The sequence below is a fragment of the Cupressus sempervirens genome, chromosome 4, assembly GCF_028749045.1.
Source record: "Cupressus sempervirens isolate cs-2001-9-10 chromosome 4, ASM2874904v1, whole genome shotgun sequence".
Taxonomy (NCBI): Eukaryota; Viridiplantae; Streptophyta; class Pinopsida; order Cupressales; family Cupressaceae; genus Cupressus; species Cupressus sempervirens.
In genome coordinates, this window is record NC_143121.1 from 32,052,926 (window position 1) to 32,066,614 (window position 13,689).

The following is a 13,689-nucleotide window of genomic DNA, read 5'->3' on the forward strand; positions in this document are numbered from 1 at the left end:
TAAGATTTTATGTGAGAATGCTTACTATATTGAAGGACTTAACTATAATTTGTTGAATGTGTCACAACTGAATAATTTGGGATGTAAGGTTGAGTTTGAAAACATGATTGCTAAGATATATGAAATTGATGGGAAATTGATTGGAAAGGGTGATCAAACTAGAAGTAATCTATTCTATCTTGATATAGAGGATGCTACTTGGGTAAGTGCACCAAGTTGTGGTGCCAAAAGGGAGGTATAAGTTGCCACATTTATTTCTAAAATCAATAATTTCTAAACTTTGACAAGAATTTAAATGTAGTTACTCTCAAAATTTTAAGATATGACAAAAAAAAAGTAGTAGTCCATTGAATCTAGTTTCTAAACTACTAATTTTTTTTCAAAATGGTTTAATTTTAAGTCCTCAAAAAAGGGGGCCACAAAAAGTGGTATTGTTTATTTAGAAAAAACATAACATAGTACAAGGTGTGCCCCCCTAAAATTTTAACTTTTTTTAAAAATTCTTTAATCACTTTAGTCAAAACTTACGTAACACTATGTAGTTTATCCCAAATTTTTTGGGTAATTTTATAATGTGTATTTTTTATTATGAATTTTTAATTGGACACATCCCAAAAATGTGAAATATCTATGTGCTCCCCCTAGAAATGATTGAAAACTAATCTAAAATCAAAACTTCTTTTTTTAAAGTGTGTAGAATGGAGTCTAGTTTCTAAAAAACTAAGTTGTTGCAAAATTTGATGAACGAGCTAAAATCTATAGCCCAATTAGTACACATTGGTTTTTGACAGAAAATGGACACACATTCAAAATAAATTATAGTTGACAAGCTTGAAATAGTTGAAATACAAAATAAATTATATGGTTATATAGCTAACACAGAGACCTACAATGTCATGTAACCTGATTTTATCGAGCACACAAGAAAAATCAATCATTTTTTGTATGTTTACAGCAAAACACATCTCAGACTAGTTTAGAGACTCCAAACCTTTGGGATGGATCCCCAAGGAAAAACAAAGCCTTAGGCTTAGTAAAATCGAAAGCTTTAAATATCACATGCACTCAATAGTGCACAAACACTATTTAAAGAATTTTTTAAATTTAGGCCTTTATAGTGTGTATGCGCTTTAGTGTGCACACACTCTTGAAGCCTGAATTTCAATAGAGAGAGAAGGAGAGAGGTAGAGAGGGTCAAGAATGAGACATATTAGAAGACAGGGAGAGAGTAGGAGGTGGGATAGGGAGAGAGTGAGGGAGAAATAGAGAGAGAGAGAGAGAGAGAGAGAGAGAGAGAGAGAGTAGGGGATCAAAGAAGGTAGGATAGGGAGAGAGGGATAGAGAGAGAGAGAGAGTAGGGGATGGTAGTAAGTGTGTATGTCTGTGTATGTGTGAGAGAGTAGGGGATGGGAGAGAGAAAGTGAGAGAGATTAGGGGATGTGAGAGAGAGAGAGACTAGGTAGTGGGGGAGAGAGAGAGAGAGAGAGAGAGAGAGAGAGAGAGAGAGAGGATGGGAGAAAAAGAGTAGGGGATGGGAGAGAGAGAGAGAGAGTAGGGAGTAGGAGTGAGAGAGAGTAGGGGATGGGGAAGAGAGAGAGAGAGTAGGGGGTGGGAGAATGAGAAAGAGAGTAGGGAGAGAGAGAGAGGGGGGGATGAGATTGTGTGTGTGTGTGTGTGTGTGTGTGTGTGTGAGAGAGAGAGAGAGAGAGAGAGAGAGAGAGACAGTAGGGGATAGGATAGAGAGAGTGTGAGTGAGAGAGAGAGTAGGTAGTGGGAGAGAGAGAGAGAGAGGGGGGGAGGGACAGAGAGAAAGAGCAGGGGGTGGGAGTGTGGGTGTGAGAGAGAGAGAGATAGTAGGGGGTGGGAGAGAGAGAGATTAGGGGATGGGAGAGAGAGTAATAGAGAGAGTAGGGGGTGGAAGAATGAGAGGGAGAGAATAGGGGATGGGAGAGTGAGTGAGAGAGAGTAGGCAGTGGGAGAGGGAGTGGGAGAGGGAGGGAGTGAGAGAGGGAGAGAGGGAAAGAGGGAGTGGGAGAGGGAGGGAGGGAGAGAGAGAGAGAGAGAGAGTGGGAGAGGGAGGGAGAGAGAGAGAGGGAGAGAGAGAGAGAGAGAGAGAGAGAGTAGGGGGTGGGAGAATGAGAAAGAGAGTAGGGGATGGGAGAGAGGGAGAGAGACTAGGTGGTGGGAGAGGGAGGGGGAGGGGGAGATCAAGAGAGAGAGGAGGGGATGGGAGTGTAGACGATCAAAAATGATTTGCATCTATGATTTCATCACTTCTTCATACTAAGTTGTCCCATTTTCTCATTCTACTAACTTTGATCTTTTGGCCAGATTGACCATATTTCGTCATTTGTATCCCCTTTCAAATCAATTCCATATCAACTCAAAATCATATTAAATCAACTCAAAATCATATCAAATAAACTTTTAATCACTTGAAATTGGTCCTAATCAACCCGAAACATATCAAACATCCCAAATCAATCATCATTTATCCACTCCTAGGCATTGTTGTGGCTTTCAGTGCCTTGGAAACCTATCAACTTATATATCTTATCAATCTGACCTTAGTACTATCATGGCTCTCAGTACTAGGTCAAAATATCATTCATGTCATTCAATCTTTGATGTTGTTGAGGCTTTCAATGTCAGATCATGGCATCATCAACCATTTTAATAACATTGACAATTTTCGTTGGTGTTATTATGATCAAACCTTATCAATCAATTTCAATCTTGAAGCATTTACAATGTCGGTTAAATGTTACATATCAACCAATTCATGTCATGTGTACTTGGCATGTTATCAACTTCAATCAATCAATTTGACCATGGCTTTGGTCTACCTTTTCATCATATTATTCGATATCCATCATCGTCACATTTTCATCAAAGGATACGGTCGCATTCATTTAATCAATTTGGCCAATCATCTACTAATTTTCTCTATAGGATTAAATAACCCATAATTTAATTCTATTATTCTCACTAATTATTCTTCTTGATTATCATTCTCAATTAATTAATTTTATTAATTAGTTGGTTTATCATCTGCAGACCATGGAAATTCTTAATTTCCTAAGTTCTATTTTCCATCATTAATTCCATTTTCTACTAATTCTTATTTTGTGGAATAAAAGGATTTTTAATCCAAATATTCCATAAAATATTTCATCATCATGACACTTGGATGTGACACCTCGTGGATTCTCCTTTGACACTTGGCTAAGATTTGTCATAATCAAATATTCTTATCTCTTACGCATGTCCCTATTTGGCTTATTCATCATAGATTCTTGGCTTTAAGTGGGTTGAGGAATCTTATGACGCATCATAGATTCTCTTCCAAATTTGACTCTCGTGTGTCATAGAATCTTACTTTTGGCATATTCTATCATATGTGTCATAGGAATTATTATTACCTCTTACGCATGTCCCTATTTGGCTTATTCATCGTAGATTCTTGGCTTTAAGTGGGTTGAGGAATCTTATGACGCGTCATAGATTCTCTTCCACATTTAGCCAAATTTGCCTCTCATGTCATGAATCTTACATTTGGCATATTCTGTCACATGCGTCATAGGAATCTCTTGCCACATCGCATGTCTATGGGTGACAAATCCAATGCTCTCACCCTACATGAAAATTATAAAATGGACACCCTTCCTCTCATTTTGGATCTAGAATGCTTAACTCTTGGGTCTTGGATCTGAATGCTGAAATTTTGAAAATCCAAATCTTTGAGTCTTTGAGTCTCTACTAATTTGGATTTTTTATTCTCTCTCTCACATAAAATCACACTTCAAGTATTCTCATGGCATTATCACTATCATAGGCTTTTGCTTCAATTTTGTGTGCACTATAGGCAACTTTGGAGCTACAATCCTTTGGAGAAGAAAGAAGGACATGGGAGCTACAAATGGAAAAGGGAGTTTTTGATTATGTTTGCTTTCTTTTTTTTAGTTTGGCTTTCATGGTAGACTAGTGGGTGCTAACGTATGATTATTGAGTTTTTGATTTTCTCATAGTGTGTTATGCATTTAACCCATTTTTTTGGTCCTACATTTGGTTAACCCGACGTGAACATGCATATCTAACTTGGGTTTTCTTGTTTGTGCTTGTAGGTGCAAGGAAGGACCTCACTTGGAAGGGTATAATGACTATCTTCTCTTCCTTTTCACACAGATTAATTAGGGAGTGCAGTAAAATGCTTATATGTTGTTGTTTCATACATTCTATTAGCTTGTTGTCCTAGGGCGCACTTTGCTCTGTCAGGGCGCACTTGGGACCCCTAGGAGCATTTTTAGGAGCCCAGAGGACACCAAAGCCTCTTTCTACTATTTCCAACTTACCAACTATGCCCATCTGGGCCCCAACTATGTCATTGATGCAGTCTTCACTATTTGGGCACACTAGGGAGTGTAGCTCTAAAATTTTCAATTTTTGGGTCTTGACTAGGCACCCATTTAACCACACCCTACACCTGACTTCCCAACTGCACCCTAAAACTACCAACTACACCCAACTAGGCCACAACTACATCATTGATATAGTTTTCACTATCTGGGCACACTTGGGGATGTTCAAAGCCATTTTGGCCTTCTGGGGAGCAATTTTCACTATCGGAGCACACCTAGGTTCACAGTAAGCACATGCAACAATCAAAATCTGCATTTCAAGTTCCTATCACTCTCTAGGACATAGATTAGGTGATTTTTGTGTTACTAATGGTCTATTTGCAGCATGTGGCAATCATGGGATGAAGACATGATCATAAACTACTAATGCTTTGTTTGCAGGACATTGTCGAAGACTTTGTGTATCTTTCAAAACTATGTGTGTGGATTTCATAGATTAGATAACATTTTGTTTGGTGCTTAAAAAGAACCTTTTTCTTTTCTGCCTGGCATGTCTACAATGTTAGATCCCTAGGAGTTGCATTGGACGTATCCTCTCCCCTCACCATTCGTGGATCTTGGGTGTAAGAGAAATTCATGTAACTTCTCTAGGAGGCCTACCTTGGACCAAGATACTCGATATTGGGTATGCCAGGGGATGACCTCAGAGCAGTAATGGGCCAAAGCTAGGTCAATGTTCCAGCTGCTATATAAAACTCGATTATAGTGAAAGTTGTGTCAGTGGTATTTCTGCATGATAGCTCTCCTCTAGTACCCTTGTAGTGTGTCAAACCCCGATTCTCAGGGCTGGGAGAACTTCTGCAGAAGTTTATCATTAACTTGCCGAATGGAATGCCCTTACTAAAAATCATGTTTTAGTGGCCAAAATCCTTTCTATCGACTGGCTCAAGGGGTCACCCATGCCCGTGAAGACATCCTACATTCTCGTGGTCCTTAGTAGAGGCAACAGTCACTTGGGAAGTCATGCCCCTTGGGAAGCAGATCTTGGTAGCCCCGAGAAGTGAGTGCACTATAAGGGGGAACCTATGGTGCCAAGATCCTAGGTTGTCCACACTATATAAGCATGATTGAACTTTGGTTCAAGTAGGAATTTAGTGGATACAGTCCTAAAAGCCTAGGTTGTGGTGTGTTTGTTAACTTTTACAACAACTATTCTTGTCTTAATGTGTCTTGCGTGTGTGTAAAACATAATCAAGATAAAAGAAAAACTTTTAAATTTACACCTTGGATATCATTTGAACTCATCAAAACATCACACATTGCCAAAACATTTCAACCTTTGTCAAACTTTGCAAAATTTGGTTCAACACACTCAAACCTTGGAAAACATGTTGACTTGTGCTCTTAAATGTGCTTGGCAAAACATAGATCTCACACTTGCATAGAGTTCACTCGAATTCACCCTAGTATAGGCCTCATTCATGCATCATATAGACTTCATATTCCACCTTTTAGTCCTCATTTAGTATCTATTACTTTTCATATTGCATCCATTTAGGTTCAGTTTTACTTTCCTTAGTTTTTGCATTCCCATCTCAGAATTAGCACTTTGCATTCACCACCTTGCATCCTTGCATACCTATTCATCATCTTTACCACTTTATCCATCATTTCAGGTGTCCTAATCATCATTTTGAGCATCTAAACTAGCCCTAACACTGTCCTCTACCATTTACCTCTCTGTGACATAAGTCCTGAAACCATAGCTTCCAGAATTGCCTTAGTTTCAGCCTAGCTTACCAACTGCACCCAAAAACTACCAACTACACCCAACTGGGCCCCAACTATTTCATTGACATAGTCTACACTATTTTTGTGCACTTGGTGGTCCTAAGATCCAAATTTGGGTTCCAGATAACATTTTGGGGCTTCAACAGTGTCCTTAGGTACCTGGTTAGCTCCCCTTGCACTAGCTTGCCTAGATCTGCATTCTACAGCACCTAATAATCATCACCTTCACTTAATACACCATTCTATCAGTCATTTTGCATCTCCCAACCCATCCTAACATCAGCCCCAGCATCCTAGCTTCCTGGCATGTCAGTTTGGTAACCATACCCCTCAGAATCAGCAAACATTCTTCCTAGCTTACCAATTGTGCCTAGAAACTACCAATTGCACCCAAACTAGCTCCAAGTGCATCAATGACATAGTTGGTACTATTAGGGCACACTTGGCACTATTAGGGAATACTTTGCTACCTACATGACCATTTTGGGCCTCCGAGTTGCACTTTAGGACCCCAAAACTGCATCTAGGAGCCTCTAGACCTCCCTGTTCTGCACTTGACCCAAAACTGCATCTCACACCCAAAATTCCCTTTTGCATCATAGGAATTGTCTGTATCACATATCCACTCAGCATCACCATCATTTCAAGTCCTCAAAATGTCATTTTGAACCCCCAAAACCTTTGAATTTAGTCAAAAATCTAGAAAAAGTATAAGTCTTACAGTATCTCCTAGTGTTGAAGGATAATGGATCTTGACTAGTCCTTTTATCTTTGATTATAATTTTATTTGGTCAAAATTTATCTATGTCTTGATATATTTGACCTTTTCATCTTTTATCTATTTGATCTTTTTGTCTTTTATCAGTTTTTGGTCAAGATCCAAAGTCCTTTATCACAAGGTTAAACTCCTAGGCAAAATACTTTCAAAAGCTTTTATCTAAGTTCAAAAATTTCCATATACCCTTGTCATAGCATCCCAAAATGTAATTTTGACCTACCCTAGTGGTATATCCCCTTCATATTGCATTGATCAAAATTCTTAACATCATTTTCACTACCAAACCCTATCAAATTGTCCATCAACCAAATTACCTTCTTGAGCATTTACCCTCATCTTGCATGTCCCAAACGTCATTAAAAACCCTAGAACATCATCCTTTTCATGATATACCTTGCATAAATCAACCTTTAGTACCCTTAACAAGTCCAAAACATAACCCTAATTGTCAGTTTGCATACCTTAGAGTCATTTTCATCCCCTCTAGTCAAACTTCAAAACATCACCTTGCATTTGCATTTGCATAACATCCCTAGGATATTTTCACTTTTCACATCAAAACCCTAATTCATTTAGCATTTCCTCACATTTCATAACATTCTTAAACAATTAAAAATCCCAAAAACACTCATATCTTGCATACCCACCACTCTTTGCACTCTTAGGTATCATGCCAGCACTTACTAGGAGACAAGCAGCTTAGAGACTAGAGGAACTCTATCAACCTTTGTTTTCTGAGGCACAAGAACAACCAAAACCTCATCCAAGACAAAGAAAGAGCAAGAAAATCCAACAAACCTTTGACAAAGACCAAATCAAGGCATCGCAACCATTACTATCAGACCCTTTGAATATGTATCCGCAAGATCCTCATAATCAAGCTATGGCACAACAAACCTTGAACAATGTACCTATCATGAGATTTCCTCCAAAAACTTCCCCCACACATGGGATGGTTCAATGGAGTCCTGACTTTGAACCTATATTCGTGTCAATGCCACCAGGAGAAGGAAGTGTACCAACCTCACCTGAAGATGAACAATCACATTCATTTGAATTCAGCCAACCTAACACATCAAACATACAACAAGGTATTGTACACCTAAGTGATGACTCTGACACTGATTATGGCATCACTAATGAAGAAATGGCTAGGGCATGTCAAGACAAATTTTTTTGCAAGAACTTCAAATGTTTGACAGCTCAAGAAATTGTCAAATTTAACCCAAACTTGGAAGGTCCTAAGTCCAAAAATCAAACCAACACAACAATTGAAAACATCCAACCCATGATAAATTTGGACTTAGACAAGGGAAAAAAACCTTTGGAGTTTTCAAATGCAATAATGGAACCTATAAGATCCCATCAAGAACCAACAATTGAAATCCTCCAAAGTACATTTGAACACATCAATGTCAACCCCTTGTTTAGTGAAATACCACCAATCCCTAAACACCCCAAAAGGACATCAAGACTTGATTTTAGTCACATGATGCACCTAAAGGGACCCATGCTCTAGGTATGCCAAACATACCTTCTTTGGAGGAAAATCAATAAAGTACACCTTTGCTCCTAACTTTACCCAGTGCCACGACATCAAATACTATGGAGCCTCTCATAAATACAACATGTGAAACATCAAGCGCAACCATCCCTATGAACACACAAAGGAAAATTCTTATTGACATTACACCCATTCCCAATAGAAATGTATCTCATAGTCAAATATGATGTCGCAAGCAGGAACATCTAAAACACAAAGGTACCAAAACAACAATACAAACATGAAATTCAATTCTCAAGGACTTAGTCAACCCCCACGACAACAACAACCTACAATGGTACAACGACTCAACACTTCCAAGGCACAACCAAGTCTACATCCGCTTGACACACATCCCACATATCAACAACAACATCAAATGCAACAACAACAACCACAAGTGGGGCACACATCCAACATTCCTAACATGCAATCCCATGTGGACCCACTTGACTTACACACAATTTATCAAAAACAATTCCAACAACAACAAATGATGTTTTCTAAACAACAAGAGCAACTCAAGCAACAGTTGGAATACCAAAATTGCCTTGAGCAACAAATCGCATACCAGAAATATTTGTTACAACAACAACATGTGCCACAACAACCTCAACAAATACCTCTAGAACAACAAGCATGCACATGGTCTCACATACAACCAATAGAGGTATCCCAACAACAACCACAACACATGACACAACAACAACACATGGTACAACAATCATAGTCAATCCCACAAAAAGTGTCACATCAAATACCACAACAAGTTCCCCAACAATAGGGACCTTTCTATCTTCGAGGTGCCAACTTACCTCCACCACCCAATGACACTTCATCAGACTCATCAAACACAGAAATGTCAGAACCAAGTAGACATAGTTCTCGCCACAGCAACTGATCTACTCATAGACACAAAAGAGTTATCATGCAAAACCCCAATGAAGAACTATTACAACAATTCAAACAACTTTCCAAACAAGTCGAGGCATTGGGAGTCCAAAAGAAATAGGCTCTATATACCAAAACGGACCTACATCCTAACCCATTGGATAAAAGTCTGTATATGCCTCCATTCCCAAAACACTTTGAAGCTCCAAGGTTTGAAAAATATTGAGGAAAAGGAAACCCTATTAATCACATCCAAGAATTTTGTGCTTCATGTACCGAACTTAGTGATGAGGCCACTTATCTTATGAGATTATTCCCTCGTTCTCTAGGTGGGCCTACACTTGAATGGTACTCCAAACTTCTTGGTAATATCAAATCTTGGTCAGAGCTAACAGACAAGTTTATCTCCCACTTTGTCTTTAACATTACAAATGAGGTAACACTTTTTTATTTGTGCTCAACTAAATAGAAGATAGGAGAATCATTCATCACATTCTTACTATGTTGAAGAAGCTTAGTTAGTCAATGCTCACTAGACATTCCTGAAGAAGAACAAGTAAATCTATGCATTGAAAACTTAGTCCTAGACTTAATGTATGAACTCAAAATCAAGAGTCCAAGCACCATTTCTAAACTAATGAAAAAAGGGGCTAGTATTGAAGATGCTCTTATCTATAAGGGAATCCTCAAGATAAACAAATAAAACACAAACACCAACTCATCTAATGACAAGGCAATTTTTTTCTCCAAAAACAACAATGTGACTAATGATGCCATTGTGGATGCCTGCATGATTAGCATAGCACAACCTCAACTAACTTTGAAAGGTGTAAACCCTACAAATTCACAAAATCCTAATCAAAAAACACCTCAACAATAGAAAACTAAGACTTCCACACAAGACAAAAGACATCCTAGGACCAAAGACAAAAAATTCACAGCATTGGGAATACCCCTTGAAACTACATTACAATAGTTACCGAGTAATAACTTCCTGCAATTACCCCCAATCAAAGATGAACCATTGACTAAAGCTGATTGGTGGGATGACAAAAAGTATTGTGATTACCATCACACCAAAGGACACAAGACTTCATCATGCTTCCAACTGAAACATGCAATACAAGACCTTATTGATAATGGTGTTATCACAGTTTATCCATCACTATTAGCATCCAACTTTGATCATAGTATTTTCAAAGATCCTTTGGATAATCATGACAAAGAGAAACCCTCTAGTTCAAACTCAAACTCACAAGGTAATGTGAATTACACATGCACCGGCTATGACTACACCATCAATTGCTTTAATGAGTCTGACTTTCGCATATCCACATTCATATTAAAGGCTGAAAACCCTCATTGTGCTGTCACTACATGCCGTAGCAAGATTACCCTACCTGGAGCCCCAGCTAGACCTACTGCTTCTATTAGACCTATACCCCCATCTAGACCTACTGCTCCTACTTCAGCTGATTATAGCCTTGTTGAACAACTTGAAAAAACCCTTGCACAAATATCCATTTTGGACCTACTACGTGCATCTCCCCAACACCAAAAGATCTTGGAGCAAGCCCTTAAAGAGTCAGTAGTCCCAGATAACATTAATGTTTCCCAGTTCTAAGCCATGGTTGGGAACCTATCCACATCATAGCATATCACCTTTTCCCCTCAAGATATTCCTAAGGAAAAACCTAACCATAATGATCCCCTTTATCTCGAAGTCTTCATCCATAATGCCAAAGTCAGACATGTCTTAATAGATGGAGGAGCAGGACTGGACATCTGTACTCTTAATGTTGTCAACAATTTGGGTTATTCTGAAGATGATGTGGATCCATCTTGAATAATCACAATAAAATCTTATGATGATGGTGAACGCTTCTCTAGGGGCATCATCACTTACCTGTCAGAGTTGGTCCAGCTACTGAAGACACATTGTTCCATGTCCTAGACATTGAAATGAATTGCAGCATGATACTAGGATGCCCTTGGCTTCATGCTATGAAAGCAGTCCCTTCTACATATCATCAATGTTTTAAGTTTTCCTATCACAACATAGAGGTTACCATCCCCGGTGACCCAAATCCTTTCTAGTTTTGTGCTAATCTAAGAGATGCTACTACATACCAAATCCCAACAAACAATGAAGCACAACCCACAAATTCCTCTAATTATGTGGATGCTGATATAGTACTCAGTAAAGCCAAGGAAAAGATGAAGATTGAAGAAAATGGGTGTGGAGAATACTTTATGTCCCAAGTCTCTCACATTAGGGAGTCACTAGTTTCTCCCCAATCTCATGGTAAATCACAACCACTTCAAGCACAACATTCAGAGATCAGTACAAGGAATGATACTTCTATCACTAAGAATACATCCATATGTATTGAGAAAGCAAAAGCAGAACAAGAACCCACTTTGATATCTCCTAGCAAGTATGGACTTGGGCTTACCATCATGCAAAAACAAGGCTATGATGGCTATAGTGGTCTTGGATCTCAAAAACAAGGAATCATTGAACCTATCACTACTGAAGGACAACCTCCTAGTTTGAGGCCTGGATTTAAACCATTACGAATAGGTCCTCCTGGTACCACGGTACCTACATGTAAGACTATGGATGTTTCGAATGATGAAAAGGCATTTGAGGATATCCCACTTCAAACCAACAATCCCCTAGGCTCTGAGCATAACCCCAATGACCAAATTGAATCAGTTACCCATATATCTACCTTTAACCAAAGCCCATTCAACACTAATGATGACATCTCCTCAAGTTATCCTAAACCTTTGGATTGGGACCAACATGGACCACCAATTTTTGATCAATTCAATGATGATAACACTCTCATAATAAACTTTGAAGGCATTATGATTGAAGATCATAAAGAAGAAATTTCTCCTAAAGAGAACACATTGGCATATTTTGGGGAGCCAACTCCAATTTCTAGCTACAAAGAAAAAAGAGAAAAATATAGCAAACATAGGTCTCTTGGTGAAAATCAAAAGGCGCCATTAGACTATAAAAAATCAAAAGCTAAGCAGCTCCCAATGATACAAAATGAAAAATATGATGCCATGAATATCAGTGTTCCAGTGTTCAACATGTCACAAAGTCTTTTGGAGCTCTCTCAATTGGCATTCATGTGGAAGGTCATTGGTCTCAAGCCTTCCAAACCTCCCTTATATCCCCAAATCCAGCTACCTAATTTGTCCAATAACCAAAATTAGTCCTTTATCCAACAAGCCTTTTCCTATGTCATCATCACTGACATCCCACATGACATTTCTATTGACCCCATTATCCTTAGATGCCTTGATTCACAAGAGACAGGCATTGTCTTACATATGGTACACGATGGTATATCTCGCGACCTTTCTAGTGGTTTGATTTTAGCTACAAACTCGAAACAAATCCTATGTAGTTATGGTCAGTCATGGATTCAGAGCTCATCAGCTAGCATCATCAACAACAGATATCTTCTTAGTATTTGTCAGTGACATTCTTGATTCCATCTAAAAGTAATGAAAAAATATCAAAAAAATTGCAAAAAGTCCTTAAAAAATATCAAAAAAATAGCAAAAAGTCATGAAAAAAGCAAAGAAAAAAAAAGTGAAAAAAGTCATGAAAAAATGGATGCCTTGATGAAAACCTGGCAAACAGGCGTCTTGGCACAAAAATTTGAGTCAAGAGAAAAATTTCATCCAAAAGTGAAAACTTGGCAAACAGGCACTTTGGGCAAGTACCATGGTGAAAACCTAGCAAACAGGCGCCATGTGTAATCAGTTATTGCTCCTCCATCTATCAGGATTCCATCTGGTCTTTTCCCCCCCTATCATTCCTTGATCATACCCTTCATATTGCAAGACATCCTTGGTTCCTTATCATGGCTCATGAACTGGTTAATGTCCTTTATTACCTTGCTTAAGTATCACCTGTCTACACACACAATCTATCATTGGCCTATGTACATAATTTGCATCTTGTCTGGGGGCATATTACCTACATGGTGTGTAAGTTTGAATTTGAACTAGGGGCATACCTCTAAGTGCTTTTTATCCATTATATCTATCGCATAATGGATTGGAGCTAACACTTGTATATGCTAATACGATCCTAAAAAAATCCCTAAAAATCATAAAATGTCTTGAAAAAAATCCCTAAAAATCATAAATTGTCCTAAGAAAATCACTAAAAATCACATAATATCCTTAAGAAATCCTAAAAATTCAAATATGATCTTGAAAAAATCCCTAAAAATCATAAAATGTCCTGATAAAATCACTAAAAATCACATAATGTCCTGAAAAAATCCTAAACATTC